This window comes from Tamandua tetradactyla, chromosome 20 (genome assembly GCF_023851605.1).
Source record: "Tamandua tetradactyla isolate mTamTet1 chromosome 20, mTamTet1.pri, whole genome shotgun sequence".
Taxonomy (NCBI): Eukaryota; Metazoa; Chordata; class Mammalia; order Pilosa; family Myrmecophagidae; genus Tamandua; species Tamandua tetradactyla.
In genome coordinates this window covers 20,409,899-20,432,912 of record NC_135346.1, presented here as the reverse complement: position 1 = coordinate 20,432,912, position 23,014 = coordinate 20,409,899, and the positions used below count along the sequence as shown (strand labels likewise).

The 23,014-nt window shown below is 37.2% G+C and overlaps 1 long non-coding RNA gene across 8 annotated transcripts in view; it reads left to right on the top strand.

Moving 5' to 3' along the window:
- LOC143663850 (uncharacterized) overlaps positions 1–23,014 on the top strand; it is a 110,654-nt gene that overhangs the window by 12,262 nt on the left and 75,378 nt on the right. For 4 of the 8 annotated variants that reach the window (XR_013166211.1, XR_013166207.1, XR_013166214.1 and 1 more), the window contains exons 2-3: positions 959–1,047; positions 13,293–13,436. The exons of 3 other annotated variants lie outside the window; for them this stretch is intronic. This is a non-coding gene — a long non-coding RNA (uncharacterized LOC143663850). Of the gene's footprint in view, positions 1–958; positions 1,048–13,292; positions 13,437–20,865; positions 21,759–23,014 lie in introns of those variants that run through there. One more of the 8 variants, XR_013166213.1, reaches the window with a different exon arrangement.

Sequence of the window (23,014 nt, the reverse complement as noted above, 5' to 3'; positions counted from 1 at the left end):
TATAAAACTCACTGAATGAAGAAGCAGATATGAGAATCTATCTTTTCTTAAGTCAGACATTAATGATGCCACTCTGCCATTCTCCTCACTAATTGGTTTTTGTTTTGAAATATATATTTTTCATTAAAATATGTTAATATTCACATTTATTAAATGAATTAATGATCATTTTAATTCAGTTTTAATTTTTGATACAGTAAATATTGATAGCTATAACCCACCAAACCTAAACTCTTGGAATCTTTAATAATTTTCAAATCTGTAAAGGAGTTGTGAGAACAAAGCATTTGCAAACTGCTGCTGTACTATACAACAATCTACAGAAGCAGAAGAGAGATGACCTTTGGAGACCATGCTTTGTTCCAGCCTTTTTCCATCTAGCCAACTCTCATATTTTAATCCAATAGTCACTGCTTGGGAACAAGACCTCTGAACTCTGCTATGCTAAAAAGGTGGCTCTGGTGTGAAACTGTGAAAGCAAAAGGTCACACCTTCCTCTCCTCCCTCTGTAAGTCTCTAGGTAAGACTTGGGGGTAGGCAAGATGGAGAGAGAAATACAGACTAGGAAAAGGCAGGTGGAAATGTGGGTTCCTCTTAGCCTTGGAGTTTATTCAGACACCTTGAAGTTAGATGGTAAGGACAAGCTGTCTGGGGCCACGGCTGGTCTATTCAGCTCAATATTTGGATCCTGGAGAAGCCAAAGACATCCCTAAAACAGCACTACTGTTTTCTCCTACTGCTCTAGTCCATTCCTTAAATGGCCTAAACCCTCCAATGACCTTTAAAAACCAACTGTTCTTCTTGGCCATAGCCCAGGATGGTTAATGAGAATAGGCTTCATGGAAAGAAATCAAGATAAAAGGGAAAACATGTAAACCAGTATAGTAATAACTACTATTTTAACTCATATTTTAACCCACACCCCTTTCACCTGCTCTTTGTCCTTTTTTCCTCACAGTCACCCCCTCCCCCTGGCCTGAGCTGTGTCCTTCCTGAGGCTATTACTGTTTCATTACAAATGTAATCACTGGGATAGGGAATTGAGAGGTAAGGCATTTCACTATGATTCAAGTTCTCTCTATGCCACTTACTGGCTTTATGATCTTGAACAGATTACTTCCCTTCTCTGGATTTTCCTTCAGTTTCTTCATATTTCAGATGAAATGGTGGTCTAGCTCTGTGATATCAATAAATAGACAACATATCCAGACTACAACTGACACTTGTAAATAAATATATTATTATTGAAAAGAGAAAAGGATCTAGAGGGATCAAGCTTTAGTTTGCATCACTATACAGTCTTCCCTTTGGACATGGGAGGAGAACAACAGATCTCTGAGAACACTGAAGAAACCTCCCAAGGCCATAGCTCTTCCCTTGGGTTCACTTAGCTAGTAGGTTCCTGGGTTTGGTACTGGAACTTGGTATTCCCCAGTTCTTGCCCAGCAGTGGTAATTCCTTTGTTTTTTTAGGCCCCAGAGGTTTTCTTCCTCCCTGTTTTGACCCTGCTGATTAGATACCAGGCCCTGGCTCCTACCACTCTTTTTTTTTTTTTAAAAAAAACAACCTTATTGAAATATGTTTCACATGTAATACAGTTCTCCCAAAGTATGCAGTTAATGGCTTTCATTTTATTTACAGAATTGCACAACCATAAATGTGCAATCAATTTTAGAGTATTTTCTCTAAATATTGAAAAGAAATACGCCACCCCTTAGCCTCACACTCTACCCCCTTCCCTCAGGGCCACAACCCTAGGTAACCACTATTCTACTTTCTGTCTCTATAGATTTTTCATATAAATGGAGTCATACAATATGTGGTCTTTTGTGATAGGCTTCTGTGACTTAGCATAAAATTTCAAAGTTCATCCATAGCGTAACAAGTAATCTGTTTTTCATTGCTTTTATGACTGAATCACAGTTCATTGTATGGATATACCACATTTTATTTATCCACTCATCAATTTGATGGATATTTGGGGTTCTCCACACCTTTTGACTATAATAAATAATGCTACTATGAGCCTTCATGTACAAGTTTTTGTATAGACATAAGTTTTCATTTCACTTGGGTATATACCTAAGAATGGAATTGCTGGGCCTTATGGTAACTGTATGCTTAGCCTTTTTTTTTTTTTAAACATTTTTTATTGTGAAGTATAACATATATACAAAAAAGCAATAAATTTCAAAGTATATTGTAATAAGCAGTTATAGAACAGATTTCAAACTTTGGTATAGGTTACAGTTCCACAATTTCCTATTTTCCCTTCTCACTGCTCCAAGACACTGAAGACTAAAAGAAAATCAATATAATGATTTAGCAGTCATATGTATTTGTTAAATTCTATCTTCTCTGTTTTAACTCCTCTTTGTCCATTGATCCTTATCCCAATCTTTCGGGATATATGGGCTATGCCTCTAACTTTTTCATGTTGAAAAGGGGTGTTAATAATATGAGATGGGGAATGGAACTAGTTGATATTCTTGGAGAGCCTGGCCCCTCTAGGATTATCTGGCCAAGGAACCTCTGGAAGTTGTAGGTTTCTGGAAAGTAAACTTGGTGCATGAAACTTTTATGGAATCTCAGATAGAGCCCTAGGTATTCTGTAGGGTTAACAGGAATGATATTGGTTGGGGGTTGGCAAACCATGGCAATTAGCAATATCTAGCTGAAGCATACATAAGAGTAGCCTCCATAATAACTTGTCAACTCTATTTGAACTGTTAGCCACTGATACCTCATTTTGTTATATTTCTTTTCTTCCTTTTGATCAGGAAGACGTTGTCAATCTGGGGTGCCATGGCCAGGTCCATGCCCAGGAGTCATGCCTCACCTTGCCAAGGACACTTTCACCTCTAGGTGTTATGTCACATGTAGGGGGGAGGGAAATTATTTTCCTTGCAGAGTTGGGCTTAGAGAGAGGCCACATCTGAACAACAAAGAGGTTTTCCAGAAGAAACTCTCAGGCATAACTATAGGTAGACTTAGCTTCTCCACTATGTTTCATAAGAGCAAGCCTTAAGATCATGGGCCTGGTCTTTTAACTTGGGAGTTCCTAATGTTTGAGAGAGTGTCAGGGGTTTCCCAAATGGGAAAGTTTAATAGTTCAATAATTTTTTCTCCAGTCCCTCAAGGGACTTGCCAATACTTTTTAATTATCTGCCCAACATACTCTGGGATATATGCAGGTATCACATTAAGCTATATAGAATTACAAGCCCTCATTCCCATTCTGGGCTCCTTGTGTTTGGGTTGCTAAAATGAGCTATCCAGGCAGGTTGAGTTAGATTGTGTGCTGCAGAAAATTTAGGTTTTGGACAAGATAAGCCTCTTTTCCTTTGGTCCCATACAGTAGGTGAAGTTCTATAATAAATACAATATCATCCTTTACCTTGTATTCTGATTTACCTTAGTACCAATCAAATTCTCTTCATTTTTATCTCTAATTGAAGCCAGATCTCTTTTTTTGGTTTCTGTAACAGTTGTATGTAGCAATGCTGACTTTCAGATCTGCAGAACTCCAACTCTGTGTCTTGGGTGTCACATAGGTACTCAAAGTTCCAGGGAAGTACCAGGTTATACACATATAATACACTATCACAGAATCTAGCCATAAAACTAAGCTTCGTCTAAATGTGACTACTGTTCAAGCCTACAATCTAGGCATCATTTTTCTTATAAGTTTTTTCTAAAAGAAACCATACAATATTTGTTCTTTTGTTTCTGGTTTATTTTGTACAACATAATGTCCCCAAGGTTCATTCAACATTGTTGCATGCCTCAGGACTTTGTTCTTTCTGTAGCTGTACAATATTCCATCATATTTATACACCATGGCTCACCTTTCTGCTTCTCAGTCAGTGCCCTTCTCGGCCACTTATCTATATTGGGCATCATGGATAATGTCCAAAATAAACCATCCGTATCTTACAACGTCCTCACTTAGTTGTACTATTATCAGCTCTCTCAATTTTAGACAGTTTTCATTGGTCCAAAGGGACAAAGAACTGATAAACATAGCCTCACCAAATATCAATTCTAAACCTCCTCTTATCTCTTGTCCTGTGCCCCCCCCCCCCCATTTATTTACCACTGATACTGCTGTGGTACTATTTATGCTATGGTCTGTAGTTACAATATTAGTTTTCTTCCTATATCCCTCTATATTTACTTTATCCAAGATCAAACCTTAGAAGTAGTTCATGCAAGAATGAATTTATAAGTATAGAGTTAATTGGTGGAATACATGACTCTACACAACTCCTTTCGATTGTATTCATTTTCAGTATGGCAGTGTTAGTTATTACCATTCTAATGAACTACCATCACTTCTATCTGTTCCCTTATATTTAAGTTCAACCTAATAGGGCAACCATTTGCCCATCTCTAGCTTCTGTGTACCTCTAAGTCCCCTGTATATAATCTACATTGTGAGCATCTAAGTTTACCTTTACCAGAGTCATAGTACTAAAATCATATAATATCTATCCTTCTGTATCTGACTTATTTCACTCAGCATTATGTCTTCAAGTTTCATCCATGTTATCATATGCTTCAGTACCTCATTCTGTCTTACCACTGCATAATATTCCATCGTATTTATATGACACATTTTCTTTATACAGTCATCTGTTGATGGGCACTTGGATTTTTTCCACCTTTTAGCAATTTTAAATAGTGCCACTATGAACACTGGTGTACAAATGTCTGTCGTGTCACTGCTTTTAGCTTTTCTGGGTATATATGGAGTATTGGTATTGCCAGATCATAGGCAATAAACTCAATATTTAATTTTCTGAGAATCTGCCACTGTCTTCCAGAGCAGCTCTACCATTATACATTCCCACCAGCAGTTAATAAGTATTCCAATTTCTCCATATCCTCTCCAAATTGTAGTTTTGTTTGTTTAATAGCAGTAATTCTTGGAGGTGTAAGGTGACATCTCATTTGTCTTGATTTGCATTTCCCTTATAGCTAATGAAGAAGAGCATCCCTTCATATGGTTTTTAGCTATTTGTATTTGCTCTTCGGAGAAATGTCTATTAGTATCCTTTTCCCATTTTAAAATTGGGTTATTTTGCTGTTGAGTCGTGTAATTTCTTTATGTACACAGTCTATCAAATCTTTATCTGATGTCCAGTTTCCAAATATTTTCTCCTACTGAGTTGGCTGCCTCTTTACCTTTTTGAAAGATTCCTCTGAGACACAGAAGTATTTGATTTTGAAGAGTTCCCATTTGTCTTTTTTTCTTTCTTTCTTTGTGTTTTGAGTATAAAGTTTAAGACACCACTTCCTATTACCAGGTCTTGGAAATGTTTCCCTATATTTTCTTCCAGTAGTTTTAGGGTACTGACTTTTATATTTAGGTCTTTGATCCATTTTGAATTAATTTTTGTATAAGGTGTAAGGTAGGGTCCTCTTTCATTCTTTTGGTTATTGATATCTAGTTCTCCCGAGCCCATTTATTGAAAAGACTATTCTGTCCCAATTCAGTGGGTTTAGAGGCATGTCAAAGATTAATTGACATGGATTTGGTGGTCAATCTCCATCTCTCAATTCGTATCCATTAGTCAATACTTCTGTGTATGTGCCACTGTCATGCTGTTTTGTAGTGGCTTTATAGTAAGCTTTAAAGTTGGGAAATTTTAGCCCTTTATTGTAAGCTTTAAAGATTATAGTAAGCTTTAAAGTTGGGAAATTTTAGTCCTCCCAGTTTGCCCTTCTTTTTTTAGGATATCTTTAGCCAAATATCTTTAGGTATTTGAGGTCTCTTTTCCTGCCAAATAAATTTAATAACAAGCTTTTCATGTCCTCAGAGTAGGTTGTTGGAATTTTTATTGGTATTGCATTGAATCTGTAGCTCAATTTGGGTAGAGCTGAGACTTGATGACTTTCAGTCTCTCTATCCATGAGCATGGAATGTCTTTTCATCTATTTAGATTTTTTATTTCTTTTAGCAATATTTTGTGATTTTCTTCATACAAGACCCTAGCATCTCAGGTTAATCTTATTCCTAGATATTTCATTTTTTTGTTGTTGCTATTTTGAATGGAATTTTTTCCTTAATTGTCTCTTTAGTTAGGTCATTATTGTATATAGAAACGTTCCTGATTTTTGTGCATTAATCTTGTAGCCTGTCACTTTGCGGAATTTTTAGCTCAGGTAGCTTTGTTGTACATTTCTCAGGGTTTTCCAAGTATAGGGTCATGTCATCAGAAAGTAATGAAAGTTTTACTTCTTTCTTTCTTATTTGGATGCCTTTTATTCCTTTCTTCTGCGTGATCACTCTAGCTATAACTTCTAGTACAATGTTAAATAATAATGGTGACAATGAAGATCCTTGTGTACGGGTTTTTCATATATGCCTCTCATGATCTTGTTTCCTGTTTCCTTCAATTCTGCTTTTTAAAGTGTTTTTATCAGAAAAGGATGCTGAGTTTTGTCAAATGCTTTTTCAGCATCAATTGACAGTATCATGGGATATTTCCTTTTGAATTTTGATATGCTGTATTACTTTGATTGATTTTCTCAAGTTGAACCCCTATTGCATTCCTGGTATAAACCCCACTTGGTCATGGTGTATTATTCTTTTAATGTGTCATTAGATTCAATTTACTAACTTTGAGAATTTTTACATCTATGTTCATTAGGGAGAAGGGTCTGTAGTTTTCCTTTCTTGTGGCGTCTTTATTTGGTTTTGACATTAGAGTGATGTTAGTTTCATAAAATGAGTTACATAGCATATGTTTTTCCTCAATTTTTTGGAAGAGGTTGAGCAAGATTGGCGTTAGTTCTTTTTGGAATTTTTTTTTTCAGGTTATTATTTTTTTTTATTATTATTATTATTTTTATTAATTAAAAAAAGAATTAACAAAACAATTAGAAATCATTCCAATCTACATGTACAATCAGTAATTCTTAATAACATCACATAGTTGCATATTCATCATTTCTTAGTACATTTGCATCGATTTAGAAAAAGAAATAAAAAGACAACAGAATAAGAATTAAAACAATAATAGAAAGAAAAAAAAAACAAAAAACTTATACCTCACATGCAGCTTCATTCAGTGTTTTAACATAATTGCATTACAATTGGGTAGTATTGTGCTGTCCATTTCTGAGTTTTTATATCCAGTCCTGTTGTACAGTCTGTATCCCTTCAGCTCCAATTACCCGTTCTCTTTTTTTTTTTTTTTAATTAATGGAAAAAAAAGAAATTAACCCAACATTTAGAGATCATACCATTCTACATATGCAATCAGTAATTCTTAACATCATCACATAGATGCATGATCATCATTTCTTAGTACATTTGCATTGGTTTAGAAGAACTAGCAACATAACCGAAAAAGATATAGAATGTTAATATAGAGAAAAAAATAAAAGTAATAATAGTAAAATCAAAACAAAACAAAAACCTATAGCTCAGATGCAGCTTCATTCAGCGTTTTAACCTGATTACTTTACAATTAGGTATTATTGTGCTGTCCATTTTTGAGTTTTTGTATCTAGTCCTGTTACACCGTCTGTATCCCTTCAACTCCAATTGGCCATTATCTTACCCTGTTTCTACCTCCTGCTGGACTCTGATATCAAGGACATATTCCAAATTTATTCTCGAATGTCTGTTCACATCAGTGGAACCATACAGTATTTGTCCTTTAGTTTTTGGCTAGACTCACTCAGCATAATGTTCTCTAGGTCCATCCATGTTATTACATGCTTCATAAGTTTATCCTGTCTTAAAGCTGCATAGTATTCCATCGTATGTATATACCACAGTTTGTTTAGCCACTCTTCTGTTGATGGAGATTTCGGCTGTTTCCATCTCTTTGCAATTGTAAATAACGCTGCTATAAATATTGGTGTGCAAATGTCCGTTTGTGTCTTTGCCCTTAAGTCCTTTGAGTATATTCCCAGCAATGGTATTGCTGGGTCGTATGGCAATTCTATATTCAGCTTTTTGAGGAACCGCCAAACTGCCTTCCACAGTGGTTGCACCATTTGACATTCCCACCAACAGTGGATAAGTGTGCCTCTTTCTCTGCATCCTCTCCAGCACTTGTCATTTTCTGTTTTGTTGATAATGGCCATTCAGGTGGGTGTGAGATGATATCTCATTGTGGTTTTGATTTGCATTTCTCTAATGGCCAGGGACATTGAGCATCTCTTCATGTGCCTTTTGGCCATTTGTATTTCCTCTTCTGATAGGTGTCTGTTCAAGTTTTTTTCCCATTTTGTAATTGGGTTGGCTGTCTTTTTGTTGTTGGGATGAACAATCTCTTTATAAATTCTGGATACTAGACCTTTATCTGATATATCATTTCCAAATATTGTCTCCCATTGTGTAGGCTGTCTTTCTACTTTCTTGATGAAGTTCTTTGATGCACAAAAGTGTTTAATTTTGAGGAGTTCCCATTTATTTATTTCCTTCTTCAGTGTTCTTGCTTTAGGTTTAAGGTCCATAAAACCGCCTCCAGTTGTAAGATCCATAAGATATCTCCCAACATTTTCCTCTAACTGTTTTATGGTCTTAGACCTAATGTTTAGATCTTTGATCCATTTTGAGTTAACTTTTGTATAGGGTGTGAGAGATGGGTCTTCTTTCATTCTTTTGCATATGGATATCCAGTTCTCTAGGCCCCATTTATTGAAGAGACTGCTCTGTCCCAGGTGAGTTGGCTTGACTGCCTTATCAAAGATCAAATGTCCATAGATGAGAGGGTCTATATCCGAGCACTCTATTCGATTCCATTGGTCGATATATCTATCTTTATGCCAATACCATGCTGTTTTGACCACTGTGGCTTCATAATATGCCTTAAAGTCTGGCAGCGCAAGACCTCCAGCTTCGTTTTTTTTCCTCAAGATGTTTTTAGCAATTCGGGGCACCCTGCCCTTCCAGATAAATTTGCTTATTGGTTTTTCTATTTCTGAAAAATAAGTTGTTGGGATTTTGATTGGTATTGCATTGAATCTGTAAATCAATTTAGGTAGACTTGACATCTTAACTATATTTAGTCTTCCAATCCATGAACACGGTATGCCCTTCCATCTATTTAGGTCTTCTGTGATTTCTTTTAACAATGTCTTGTAGTTTTCTTTGTATAGGTTTTTTGTCTCTTTAGTTAAATTTATTCCTAGGTATTTTATTCTTTTAGTTGCAATTGTAAATGGGATTCGTTTCTTGATTTCCCCCTCAGCTTGTTCATTACTAGTGTATAGAAATGCTACAGATTTTTGAATGTTGATCTTGTAACCTGCTACTTTGCTGTACTCATTTATTAGCTCTAGTAGTTTTGTTGTGGATTTTTCTGGGTTTTCGACGTATAGTATCATATCGTCTGCAAACAGTGATAGTTTTACTTCTTCCTTTCCAATTTTGATGCCTTGTATTTCTTTTTCTTGTCTAATTGCTCTGGCTAGAACCTCCAACACAATGTTGAATAATAGTGGTGATAGTGGACATCCTTGTCTTGTTCCTGATCTTAGGGGGATCTTTTTGGAATTTTGATAAAATTCCCCTGAGAAGCCATCTGTCCTTGGACTTTTCTTTGTAGGAAGATTTTTGATGACTGAATCTCTTTTCTTGTGATTGGTTTGTTTAGATCATCTATTTCCTGTTGAGTCAGTGTAGGTAATTTGTTGTTTCTAGGAATTTGTCCATTTTAGTTCAGTTGTCTAGTTTGTTGGTGTATAGTTGTTCATAGTGTATTAGTTTGCAAGCTGCCAGAATGTGATATACCAGAACTAGAATAGCTTTCAAAAAGGGGAAATTAATAAGTTACAAGTTTACAGTTCTAAGGAAGTGAAAGTGTCCAAATTAAGGCACCAAAAAGAGGTTACCTTCACTCAAAAAAGGCCAATGGGTTAGGAACATCTCTGTCAGCTCTGTAGTCACGTGGCATCTGCTGGTGCCTTGCTCCTGGCTCCATTGCTTTAAGCCTCTGTTCCTGTGCACGTTCCTCACTCTACTTCTTCAGGGCTGGCTTTTATCTTTCCAGGTTCTAGCTGGCTTAATATCTCATGGCAATGTTTACTGGGCTCCAAGCATCTCCAAAAATCTCTGTCTCTGTTCTCCATTTTTCTGCATCTGTGTCAGCTCTGCTGTGAAGTTTCTGTCAGCTCTGAGGCTTCTGTCATTTCTGTCAGCTCTGACTCTCCAAAATGTTTCCTGTTTGAAAGGAACTTAGTAAACTAATCAAGACTACCTGGAATGGGTCGAGTCACATCTCCATCTAATTAAAAGTTCACACACACAACTGGGCGTGTCACATCTCCATGGGATAATCTAATCAAGTTTCCAGCCTACAGTACTGAAAAGAAGTTAAAAGAAACAGCTGCCTTCACCAGATTGAATCAGGATTAAAACTTGGCTTTTCTGGCGTACAAATCAGAACACATAGTGTCTTTAGGACCCATGGTAACAACCTCCCTCTCATTTCTGTTTTATTTATTTGCACCTGTGCCAGTTTGAATCTGTGGTGAACCCCAGAAAAGCCATGTCCTTTAATCCTCATTCAGTATTGCTGGCTGGGAGCTTTTGGATTGTTCCCTTGGAGATGTGACTCCCTTGATTGTGGATATTAACTTTTGAATAGCAGAAGATGTGACTCCACCCATTCCACGTGGGTCTTGATTAGTTTACTGGTATCCTTTAAAAGAGGAAACATTTTGGAGAGTCCCTCTTTAGAGATTCTGAGAGAGCAGAGCCATGAAGCAGAGAGCCCATACTGCCAGAGACCTTTGGAGACGAAAAAGAAATACTTCCCTGGGGGAGCTTCATGAAGCAAGAAGCCTGGAGAGAAAGCTAGCAGACATTGCCATGTTCACCATGTGCCTTTCCAGTTGAGAGAAACCCTGAATTTCATCAGCCTTTTTCGAGTGAAGGTAACCTCTTTTTGGTGCCTTAATTTGGATATTTTTATAGACTTGCTTTAATTGGGACATTTTCACAGCCTTAGAGCTGTAAACTTGCAACTTATTAAATTCTCCTTTCTAAAAGCTGTTCCATGTCTGGTATATTGCATTCCGGCAGCTAGCAAACTAGGACAGCATCTGTCATGGTCAGGTTCATGTGTCAGCTTGGCCAGGTGATGGTGCCCGGTTGTCTGGTCAGGCAAGAGCTGGTCTTTCTGTTGCTATGAAGACATTTCATGGACTTAAATCATAATTACATCAGCTGTATCCGCAGCTGATTGTGTCACACTTAATCTAATCACTGGAAGGCTTTTAAGGAGGATTCAGAAGAGGTAGTCACTCTGCCTGCTTCAACCAGTGAACCTCTCCTGTGGAGTTCATCCAGACCCTTCATTGGAGTCACCAGCTTCACAGCCCTATAGATTTGGAGTCTTCCATTCCCATGGTTGTCCAGCCAGCCTCTCCTGAGAGTTTGTTGTGGACCTTCATCAGAGTTACCAGCTTGTAGCCTGCCCTACAGACCTTGGACTGTACATTCCCTCAGTTACATGAGATACTTTTATGAGTTTTATCTCTATGAATATTTCCTGCTGATTCTGTTTCTCTTGATAACCCTAGCTAATGCAGCATCCTATCTCTTTTTTTTCTTAGTCAGCCTAGCTAGGGGTCAATTAATTTTACTGATTTTCTCAAAGAACCAACTTTTGGTTTTGTTGATTCTTTCTATTGTTTTTTTTTTTGTTGTTGTTGTTCTACAGTTTATTTACTTCTGCTTTAATCTTTGTTATTTCTCTTCTTCTGTTTTCTTTGGGGTTAGTTTACTGTTCTTTCTGTGGTTCCCCCAAGTAAGTGGTTAAGACCTTGATTTTTGCTCATTCTTCCTCTTTTAATTTGGGTATGTAGGGCAATAAATTTCCCTCTCAGCACTGACTTTGCCACATCCCATAAGTTCTGATATGTTGTATTCTCATTTTCTTTCATCTCCAGATATTTACCTATTTTTCTAGCAATTTCTGCTTTGACCCACTGATTGTTTAACAGTGTGTTGTTTACCCAGAATGGGAATGAGAGCTTGTAATTCTGTATAGTTTAAGGTAATGCCCAGATACATCCCATAGTATGTTGGCAAAGTCCCTTGATGGATGGGAGAAAAATATAAGGAACTATTAAACTTTACCATCAGGGAGACCCCTAATACTGTCTCAAATATTAGGTACTCCCAAGTCAATAGGCCAAGCTCTTGATCATGAGGCTTACACTTGTGAAACTTATTTATGTAGCAGAGAAACTTGGCCTACCTATAATTATGCTTAAGAGTTACTTCCAGGGGACCTCCTTTGTTGCTCAGATGTGGCCTGTCTCTCTCTCAAAGCCCAACTTGAAAGGAAAATCATTACCTTCCCCACCATGTGGGACATGACATCCAGGGATGAAAATGCCTCTGGCAACATAGGATCTGACTGACTTCCAGGGATGAGCCTGGCCCTGGCATCTTGGGATCGACTAGGCCTTCCTGACCAAAAGGGGGAAAAGAATTGTAACAAATAAGGTATTAGTGGCTAAGAGAATTCAAATACAGTTGAAAGGCTACTCTGGAGGCTACTCTTATATATTGCTATTTATCAAAATTTGCTAAACCCCAACTAAAACTATTCCTATCAACCCTAAAGAACACCTAGGGCTCTGTTTGAGATTCTACAAAGATTCCATGTGCTATGATTACTTTCTAACCTACAACCTTCGGATGGGTTCCTAGTCCGTATAAGTCCTGAAACCCAGAGGGGCCAGCCTCTCCAGAACATCAGCTAGTTCCACCCCTCTATCCCATAAATTCAATAGCCCTTTCTAACATGAAAAAATTAGAATGAGCATAGCCCAAATACCCATAAAATTGGAAGAAAAATTAAAAAAGAAGGTGGAATTATAACAGAGAAGATAGGCTTTAACAAAGGAGTATGAGTGCTGAATAGTTATATTGGTATTGCTTTTAACCTCCAGTGTCTTGGAGTAGCTAGAAGGAAAAATGCAAAATTGTGGAGCCATAACCCATTCCAAACTCTGAAATCCATTGTATAACACATTGTTGCAGTGTGATTTGAAATTTATTGCTTTTTTGTATATATGTTATATTTCACAATAAAAATTTAAAATTAAAAAAAAGAAAGGCCTGTCAGAGTACAAAGCAAAACCAGAAAAACTGCAGGCTCATATACCTGGCTTTATATGGCTTGCCCCATCAAGCTTCTCAGCTGCCACAGTCACAGTTACCACACCTGCCTTTAGCACTTCCTTTCCATCAGTGCCCATGTCTTTCACTTTGATACTCACATTCACATTCTGACCAGCTTTGGGCTTGCCTGCAGGATTAGCATGCTTCCAGAAACGCTGCCTCAAGGATTCCAGTTCTAAACCCAAGGGCAACAAGTCTGTCAGTTTGTGATGCTTAAACTCTTTCCAATCAACATGGAAATACTAGTTGTCAAGAAGAGGGAGGGGTAAGGAGTATGGTATGTATGAGTTTTTCTCTTTTTATTTTTCAATTTATTTTTCTGGAGTGATGCAAATATTCTAAAAAAATGATCATGGTAATGACTATACAACTATGTGATGATGTTATGAGCCATTGATTATACACCTTGTATGGAATGTTTGTACATTAAGAATGTTTGTGTTTTAACAAGCAAACTCACTGCCCTCCCCCTTTCTATGTGGGACATGACTCCCAGGGGTGTGAACCTTCCTGGCAATGTGGGACAGAAATCCTAGAATGAACTGGGACTCAGCACCAAGGGATTGAGAAAACCTTGACTAAAACGGGGAAGAGAGAAATGAGACAAAATAAAGTATCAATGGCTAGAGGTTCCAAACAGAGTTGAGAGGTTATCCTAATGCATTAAATAGATTTCACCTTTTTAGTTAAGGTATAATGGAGAGGCTGGAGAGAACTGCCTGAAAATGTAGAGCTGTGTTCCAGTAGCCATGTTTCTTGAAGATGATTGTATAATGATATAGCTTTCACAACGTGACAGTGTGATTGTGAAAACCTTGTGTCTGATGCTTCTTTTATCTGTGGATTAAATGAGTACAACTATGGATTAAAAATAAATAAATAATAGGGGGAACAAATGTTAAAATAAATTTAGTAAATTGAAATGCTAGTGATCAATGAAAGGGAGAGGTAAGGGATATGGTATGTATGAATTTTTTTCTGTTTTCTTTTTTTTTCTTTTTCTGAATTGATGCAAGTATTCTAAGAAATGATCATGATGATGAATATACAACATGTGATGATATTGTGAATTTCTGATTATATATGTAGAATGGAATGATCATATGGTAAGAATGTGCATGTATGTTGGTATGTTTAATAAATAAAATAAATTTTAAAAACAATGTTTGTGTTTGTATGTTGTTTTATCAATAAAAATATTTTTAAAAAGATTCCAGTCAAGAATTATGAAGTTGAAAACTGTATGGGTCCAGAAGGAGGAGGTGCCAAAATGGCGGCTTAGCAATGTGCACGTTTTATTTCGTCCTCGAGAACAACTACTAAATAACCAGAAAGATTACAGAACAGCTCCTGGAGCCACGACAGTGACCAGACACACAGCGTACCCCAGTTTGGACCAGCTGGACTGGCTGTGAGCCTCCCCAGAACCGTGAGTTCCCCAAGCTGTGGCGGCTGGCGCCCCTCCCCAACAGGCGGCTTCCCAGAGGGAAAGGAAAGAGACTCTAACAGCAGCAGGGGTTGAGTCCAACCAAACAGCAATTGTGGCAATAATTAACAAATTCTGACTACTAAAAATAGGCCCCCAGCTCAGGCGAACCTGGTCAAGGTGGAGGTCGCTTATTGGGCTAATGGAAAAACAGGAAAGAAGAGGAAATGGAGGTTTTTGTGGCTGTGTTTCTACGGAGACTTGGCTGCCTCTGGATTCAGTGGTGGGACTACTCGGGCTGCAACTGCCCCAGGCATAGGCAGAAACAGACTGCTTTCAGGGCTGTCTCCCACCTGTGCCTTCCCCAAGGGAGGGGTGAAGCCCAACTCAGGTGGAATCCCTCCCTGAAGGAATTCAGAACCCAGGGCTTGGCAATTTGAAGCCATTAAAACCAGCCTACAACCTCTCCTCTGTCTCCACCACACCCCCAGCAGGGAGAGTCTTCCAAAGTTAAAGGTACTGCAACATCTTTTGCTGGTGGGACCCGCAGGCAGACAAGTGCCACATACTGAGCAGGATAAGAAAAACAGAGGCCAGAGACTTCATAGGAAAGTCTTTTAACCTGCTGGGTCTCACCTGCAGGGAAAACTGACACAGGTGACTCCTTCCCCCTGATAGGAGGCCAGTTTAGTCCGGGAAAACCTGACTGGAGTCTGTAATACCTACGTAGACCCTCCTAAGGGTGGGGAAAGAAAAAGCACCATACAAGCAGGGCAAGAAACAAGAAAACAAGAAATGAAAAATTATCCTCTGTTAAACAAAACCTAAGATAGAGGTCCAGAAAAAGCTGAACTGAAGGTCAAAAAACAGATAGACAACAAATTCATCTAGCAAGAAAACCCTAGGTAAGAGAAATGAAAGCAATCTCCAGAATAAACTAATTAAGGTAATTAAATGTCTAGATGCCAGCAAAAAATCACAAATCACACCAGGAAAACTGAAGATATGGCCCAGTCAAAGGAACAACCCAATAGTTCAAATGAGATACAAGAGCTGAAACAATTAATTCAGAATATATGAACAGACATGGAAAACCTCATCAAAAACCAAATCAGTGAATTGAGGGAGGATATGAAGAAGGCAAGTAATGAACAAAAAGAAGAAATGGAAAGTCTGAAAAAAAAATCACAGACCTTATGGGAATGAAAGGTACAGTAGAAGAGATGAAAAAAACAATGGAAACCTACAATGGTAGATTTCAAGAGACAGAGGTTAGGATTAGTGAACTGGAGGATGGAACATCTGAAATCTGACAAGAAACAGAAATTATAGGGAAAAGAATGGAAAAATATGAGCAAGGACTCATGGAATTGAATGATAATATGAAGCGCACAATTATACGTGTTGTGGTGTCCCAGAAGGAGAAGAGAAGGGAAAAGGAGGAGAAAAACTAATGGAAGAAATTATCACTGAAAATTTCCCAACTCTTATGAAAGACCTAAAATTATAGATCCAAGAAATGCAGCGTACCCTAAAGAGAATAGATCCAAATAGACGTTCTCCAAGACACTTACTAGTCAGAATGTCAGAGGTCAAAGAGAAAGAGAGGATCTTGGAAGCAGCAAGAGAAAAGCAATCCATCACATACAAGGGAAACCCAATAAGAGTATGTGTAGATTTCTCAGCAGAAACCATGGAGGCGAGAAGACAATGGGATGATATACTTAAATTACTAAAAGAGAAAAGCTGCCAACCAAGAATTCTATACCCAGCAACATTTTCCTTCAAAATTGAGGGAAAAATTAAAACATTTTCAGACAAAAAATCACTGAGAGAATTTGTGACCAAGAGACCAGCTCTGCAAGAAATACTAAAGGGAGCACTAGAGGCAGATACGAAAAGACAGAAGAGAGAGGTGTGGAGAAGAGTGTAGAAAGAAGGAAAATTAGATATGACATATAAAATACAAAAGGCAAAATGGTAGAGGAAAGTACTACCCGTACAGTAATAACACTAAATGTTAATGGATTGAACTCCCCAATCAAAAGACCTACATTGGCAGAATGGATTAAAAAACAGGATCCTTCTATATGCTGTCTACAGGAAACACAGCTTAGACCCAAAAATAAACATATGTTGAAAGTGAAAGGTTGGGAAAAGATATTTCATGCAAATAACAACCAGAAAAGAGCAGGAGTAGCTATACTAATATCCAACAAATTAGACTTCAAATGTAAAACAGTTAAAAGAGACAAAGAAGGATATTATGTACTAATAAAAGAAACAATTCAACATGAAGACATAACAATCATAAATATTTATGCACCGAGCCAGAATGCCCCAAAATATATGAGGCAAACACTGCAAACACTGAAAAGGGAAATAGGCACATCTACCATAATAGTTGGAGACTTCAATTCCCCACTCTCATCAATGGACAGAACATCTAGACAGAGGATCAATAAAGAAACAGAGAATTTGAATATTACAATAAATGAGCTAGACTTAACAGACATTTATAGGACATTACACCCCACAACAGCAGGATACACCTTTTTCTCAAGTGCTCATGGATCATTCTCAAAGATAGACCATATGCTGGGTCACAAGCAAGTCTCAACAAATTTAAAAAGATTGAAATCATACACAACACTTTCTCAGATCATAAGGAATGAAGTTGGAAATCAATAATAGGCAGAGCGCCAGAAAATTCACCAATATGTGGAGGCTCAACAACACACTCTTAAACAACCAGTGGGTCAAGGAAGAAATTACAAGAGAAATCAGTAAATATCTCGAGGCAAATGAAAATGAAAACACAACATCTCAAAACTTATGGGATGCAGCAAAGGCAGTGCTAAGAGGGAAACTTATTGCCCTAAATGCCTATATCAGAAAACAAGAAAGGGCAAAAATTCAGGAATTAACTGTCCACTTGGAAGAACTGGAGAAAGAACAGCAAACTAACCCCAAAGCAAGCAAAAGGAAAGAAATAATAAAGATTAGAGCAGAAATAAATGAAATTGAGAACATGAAAACAATTGAGAAAATCAGTAAAACCAGAAGTTGGTTCTATGAGAAAATCAATAAGATTGATGGGCCCTTAGCAAGATTGACAAAAAGAAGAAGAGAGAGGATGCAAATAAATAAGATCAGAAATGGAAGAGGAGACATAACCACTGACCCCACCGAAATAAAGGAAGTAATGACAGGATACTATGAACAACTTTATGCTGATAAATACAACAATGTAGATGAAATGGACAACTTCCTAGAAAGGCATGAACAACCAACATTGACTCGAGAAGAAAGAGATGACCTCAACAAACCAATCACAAGTAAAGAAATTGAATCAGTCATTAAGAAGCTCCCCAAAAAGAAAAGTCCAGGACCAGATGGCTTCACATGTGAATTCTACCAAACATTCCAGAAAGAATTAGTACCAATCCTGCTCAAACTCTTCAAAAAAATTGAAGTGGAGGGAACGCTACCTAACTCATTCTATGAAGCCAACATCACCCTCATACCAAAACCAGGCAAAGATATTACAAAAAAAGAAAACTACAGACCAATCTCTCTAATGAATATAGATGCAAAAAATCCTCAACAAAATTCTAGCAAATCGAATCCAGCAACACATTAAAAGAATTATACATCATGACCAAGTAGGATTCATCCCAGGTATGCAAGGATGGTTCAACATACGAAAATCAATTAATGTAATACACCATATCAACAAATCAAAGCAGAAAAATCACATGGTCATCTCAATTGATGCAGAGAAGGTATTTGACAAAATTCAACATCCTTTCCTGCTGAAAACACTTCAAAGGGTAGGAATACAAGGGAACTTCCTTAAAATGATAGAGGGAATATATAAAAAAACCCACAGCTAATATCATCCTCAATGGGGAGAAACTGAAAACTTTCCGCCTAAGATCAGGAACAAGACAAGGATGTCCACTATCACCACTGTTATTCAACATTGTGTTGAAAGTTCTAGTCAGAGCAATTAGACAAGAACAAGAAATACGAGGCATCAAAATTGGAAAGGAAGAAGTAAATCTATCACTGTTTGCAGATGATATGATACTATATGTCGAAAACCCTGAAAAATCCACAGCAAAACTACTAGAGCTAATAAACGAGTACAGCAAAGTGGCAGGTTACAAGATCAACGTTCAAAAATCTGTAGTGTTTCTATACACTAGTAATGAACAATCTGAAGGGGAAATCAAGAAACAATTCCATTTACAACTGCAACTAAAAGAATAAAATACTTAGGAATAAATTTAACTAAAGAGACAAAAAACCTATACAAAGAAAACTACAAGACATTGTTAAAAGAAATCACAGAAGACCTAAATAGATGGAAGGGCATACCGTGTTCATGGATTGGAAGACTAAATATAGTTAAGATGTCAAGTCTACCTAAATCGATTTACAGATTCAATGCAATACCAATCAAAATCCCAACAACCTACTTTTCAGAAATAGAAAAACCAATAAGCAAATTTATCTGGAAAGGCAGGGTGCCCCGAATTGCTAAAAGTATCTTGAGGGAAAAAAACGAAGCTGAGGTCTCACGCTGCCTTACTTTAAGGCATATTATGAAGTCACAGTGGTCAAAACAGCATGGTACTGGTATAAAGATAGATATATTGACCAATGGAATCGAATAGAGTGTTCAGATATAGACCCTCTCATCTATGGACATTTGATCTTTGATAAGGCAGTCAAGCCAACTCACCTGGGACAGAGCAGTCTCTTCAATAAATGGGGCCTAGAGAACTGGATATACATATGCAAAAGAATGAAAGAGGACCCGTATCTCACACCCTATACAAAAGTTAACTCAAAATGGATCAAAGATCTAAACGTCAGGTCTAAGACCATAAAACAGTTAGAGGAAAATGTAGGGAAATATCTTATAAATCTTATAACTGGAGGCGGTTTTATAGACCTTACACCTAAAGCAAGAGCACTGAAGAAAGAAATAAATAAATGGGAACGCCTCAAAATTAAACACTTTTGTGCATCAAAGAACTTCATCAAGAGAGTAAAAAGACAGCCTACACAATGGGAGACAATATTTGGAAACGACATATCAGATAAAGGTCTAGTATCCAGAATTTATAAAGAGATTGTTCAACTCAACAACAAAAAGACAGTCAATCCAATTACAAAATGGGAAAAAGACTTGAACAGACACTTCTCAGAAGAGGAAATACAAATGGCCAAAAGGCACATGAAGAGATGCTCAATGTCCCTGGCCATTAGAGAAATGCAAATCAAAACCACAATGAGATATCATCTCACACCCACCAGAATGGCCATTATCAACAAAACAGAAAATGACAAGTGCTGGAGAGGATGTGGAGAAAGAGGCACACTTTTCCACTGTTGGTGGGAATGTCAAATGGTGCAACCACTGTGAAAGGCAGTTTGGCGGTTCCTCAGAAAACTGAATATAGAATTGCCATATGACCCAGCAATACCATTGCTAGGTATCTACTCAGAGGACATAAGGGTAAGACACAAATGGACATTTGCACACCAATGTTTATAGCAGCGTTATTTACAATTGCAAGGAGATGGAAACAGCCAAAATGTCCATCAGCAGACAAGTGGCTAAACAAACTGTGTTCGTTTTATTTCTTTTTCTGAATTAATGCAAATGTTCTAAGAAATGATGAATATGCAACTAAGTGATAATATTGTGAATTACTGATTATGTATGTTGATGTTTTATTTTAATTAATAAATAAATTTAAAAAAAAGAGTTATGAAGTTACAACAAAGTTACAGGGGGGTGGACACAAAGAGAAACCCCAGATTCCTTTGTTAAAACACTGAATGAAGCTGCATGTGAGAATGATAGAGGGAGGAGGGCTGGGGACATAAATGAAATCAGAAAGAAAGATAGATGTTAAAGATTGAGATGGTATAATCTAGGAATGTCTAGAGTGTATAATAATGGTGAAATGTACAAAGTACAATTTTAAAAATGTTTTTGCATGAGGAAAAACAAAGGAATGTCATTATTGCAGGGTGCTGAAAATAGATGGTAATTAATATTTTATAATTTCACCTCATGTGTGAGACTAAAGCAAAAAATGTTTATTTGTTACAAAATTTATATTTTGACTAGTGCATTTCCTAATATAACTTATGTAAATAGTTTGAGTAATGAGTGGACCGATGTCTCATGATTCCAGCCACAGCGCCCTCCCCTGTTCCCCCAACCTAACAGTTATTATTATTTTTTTTTAAATTGTAGCCATCTGTGCTGGTTTGAAGCTGTTATATACCCCAGAAAAGACCATGTTCTTTTAATGAATTCCTGTGAGGGCAGACCTATTGTGAATGGGACTTTTTGATTAAGTTGTTTCAATTAGATTGTGACCAAGCCCTTTCAAGGTGGATCTTAAACCTTTACCGGAGTCCTTTATAAGAGGATAAAAGACAGAAACGCGAAGAGAACTTGGAGCGAGAGAAACACCCAGAGAAGCAGGAAGGACCCACAGGAGCTGAGAGAGAAAGCCACTGGAAGAACCCAGAAACTGAAAACAGTGAGACCTGGGAGTGAAGTACCAGCAGATGCCGACCATGTAACTTCTCATATGACAGAGGAACCCCAGATGCCAGTAGTCTTTCTACGAAGAAGATGTCTTCCTCTAGATGCTTTAATTAAGACATTTTTATGAACTTAGAACTGTAAATTTGTAAGCAAATAATTTCCCATTATAAAAGCCAACCCATTTCTGTTATATTGCATTCCAGCATCTTTAACAAATGGAAACACCATCCTAGTGGATATGAAGGGTATCTCATTTTGTTTTGATTTGCTTTTCCCTGATGATTAACGATATCAAGCATCTTTTTTTGTATGCTTAGTGGTCTTTTATATATCTTCTTTGGAGAAAAGTCCATTTTGATCCCTTGCCCATTTTTTTTCCATTTTTGAATACATAAATACACTGTTAATGTTCCTAAGTTCTTGTACTTTAAAGAGTTGGATTCCAACAACTGTCACATAAATTTGTAGTTTTTTTCAAATTACAGCAGTTGTATGTTTACAGAAAAATCATACACAAAGTAGAATTCTCATATACTTTCCTCTCACACATGCACTTTTCTCTATTACTATTAACATTTTGCATTAGTGTGATAACTGTCACAATTGATGAAAAAATATTGTTATAATCTTACTATGAACTATAGACTGTAGTTTACATTAGGGTTATACACTTCTATGGGTTTTTTTTCTTTTTTTAATTTAATTTTTAAATTAGAGCAGTTGTAGGCTTACAGAAAATACAGAGTTCCCACATATCCACCCCCTGTAATTTTCCTCATTATTCACACTTTGCATTAGTATGAATTACCTTTGTTAATAACTACAGCCCCTAGTTTATAATGTGTATGAACATTTTTGTACATGCCTCCTGGACTCATACGCTAGAGTTTTTCCAGGGTACGAGCTAGAAGGGGAATTGCTGGCCCATGGGGTATGATCATGCCTAGGTCAGGCGAAACTGTTCCTAGGTTAGGTGAAACTGTTTTTCAGTGTGGTTGTACTAATTCACACTTCCTGCCACAGTGGTTTAGAGCATGGAGCATTTTCTGATCTCCTAGGTACTGGGAATTTGGGCTGCATGTCTGTGTGAGAGTTGGCAATGATTATAACTTCTTGGAATGGTATTTTATTAGTTTCTCCAGCTGCTCAGTGAGTAGGATAGGGACAGTTGATTTTTTTTGCAAATAGCTCTTGGGGTAGAGAGAGGGAGATTAGGTTTATTTCTGGTTCACTCTCAGCCTGTGGAAGTATCCAGTTTTTGGAGTCCCAACTTTATGAGGGTAAGGTCACCCTAGACTTCCCACCTTGGGTTGGTTCTGGGCTGTGCCGTTGTTCCCTTTGAGGCTTAGAAACCAAATCAGAACTTCATTCCTTTTTATGGCTGAATAATATTCTATTGTAGGTATATACCACATTTTATTTATCCATTCATCTGTTGGTAGACACTTAGGTTGCTTCCATCTCTTGGCAATTGTGAATAATGCCATTATGAATATCAGTATGAAAACATCCGTTCAATTCCCTGCACTGATTCTTTGGGGGTATATACCTAGTAATGGGATTGCCAGGTCTTAGGATAATTCTACACTTAACTTTCTGTGGAATTGCCCAACTTTTTTCCACAAGAACCAACATGTTTTACATTCCCACCAACATTGTTCAGGGTTCCAATCCTCTCCAGCACTTATTTTCCACTTTTTTAAAAAATAGTTGCCATTGGGTTGTTTTTTTGTTATTGTCCATGACAGTTTTTTTATATATATATTCTAGATACAAGTCCCTTAGATATCTGATTTGCAAATATTTTGTCCATTTTTGGGGTTTTCTTTTCACTTTTTTAATGGTGTCA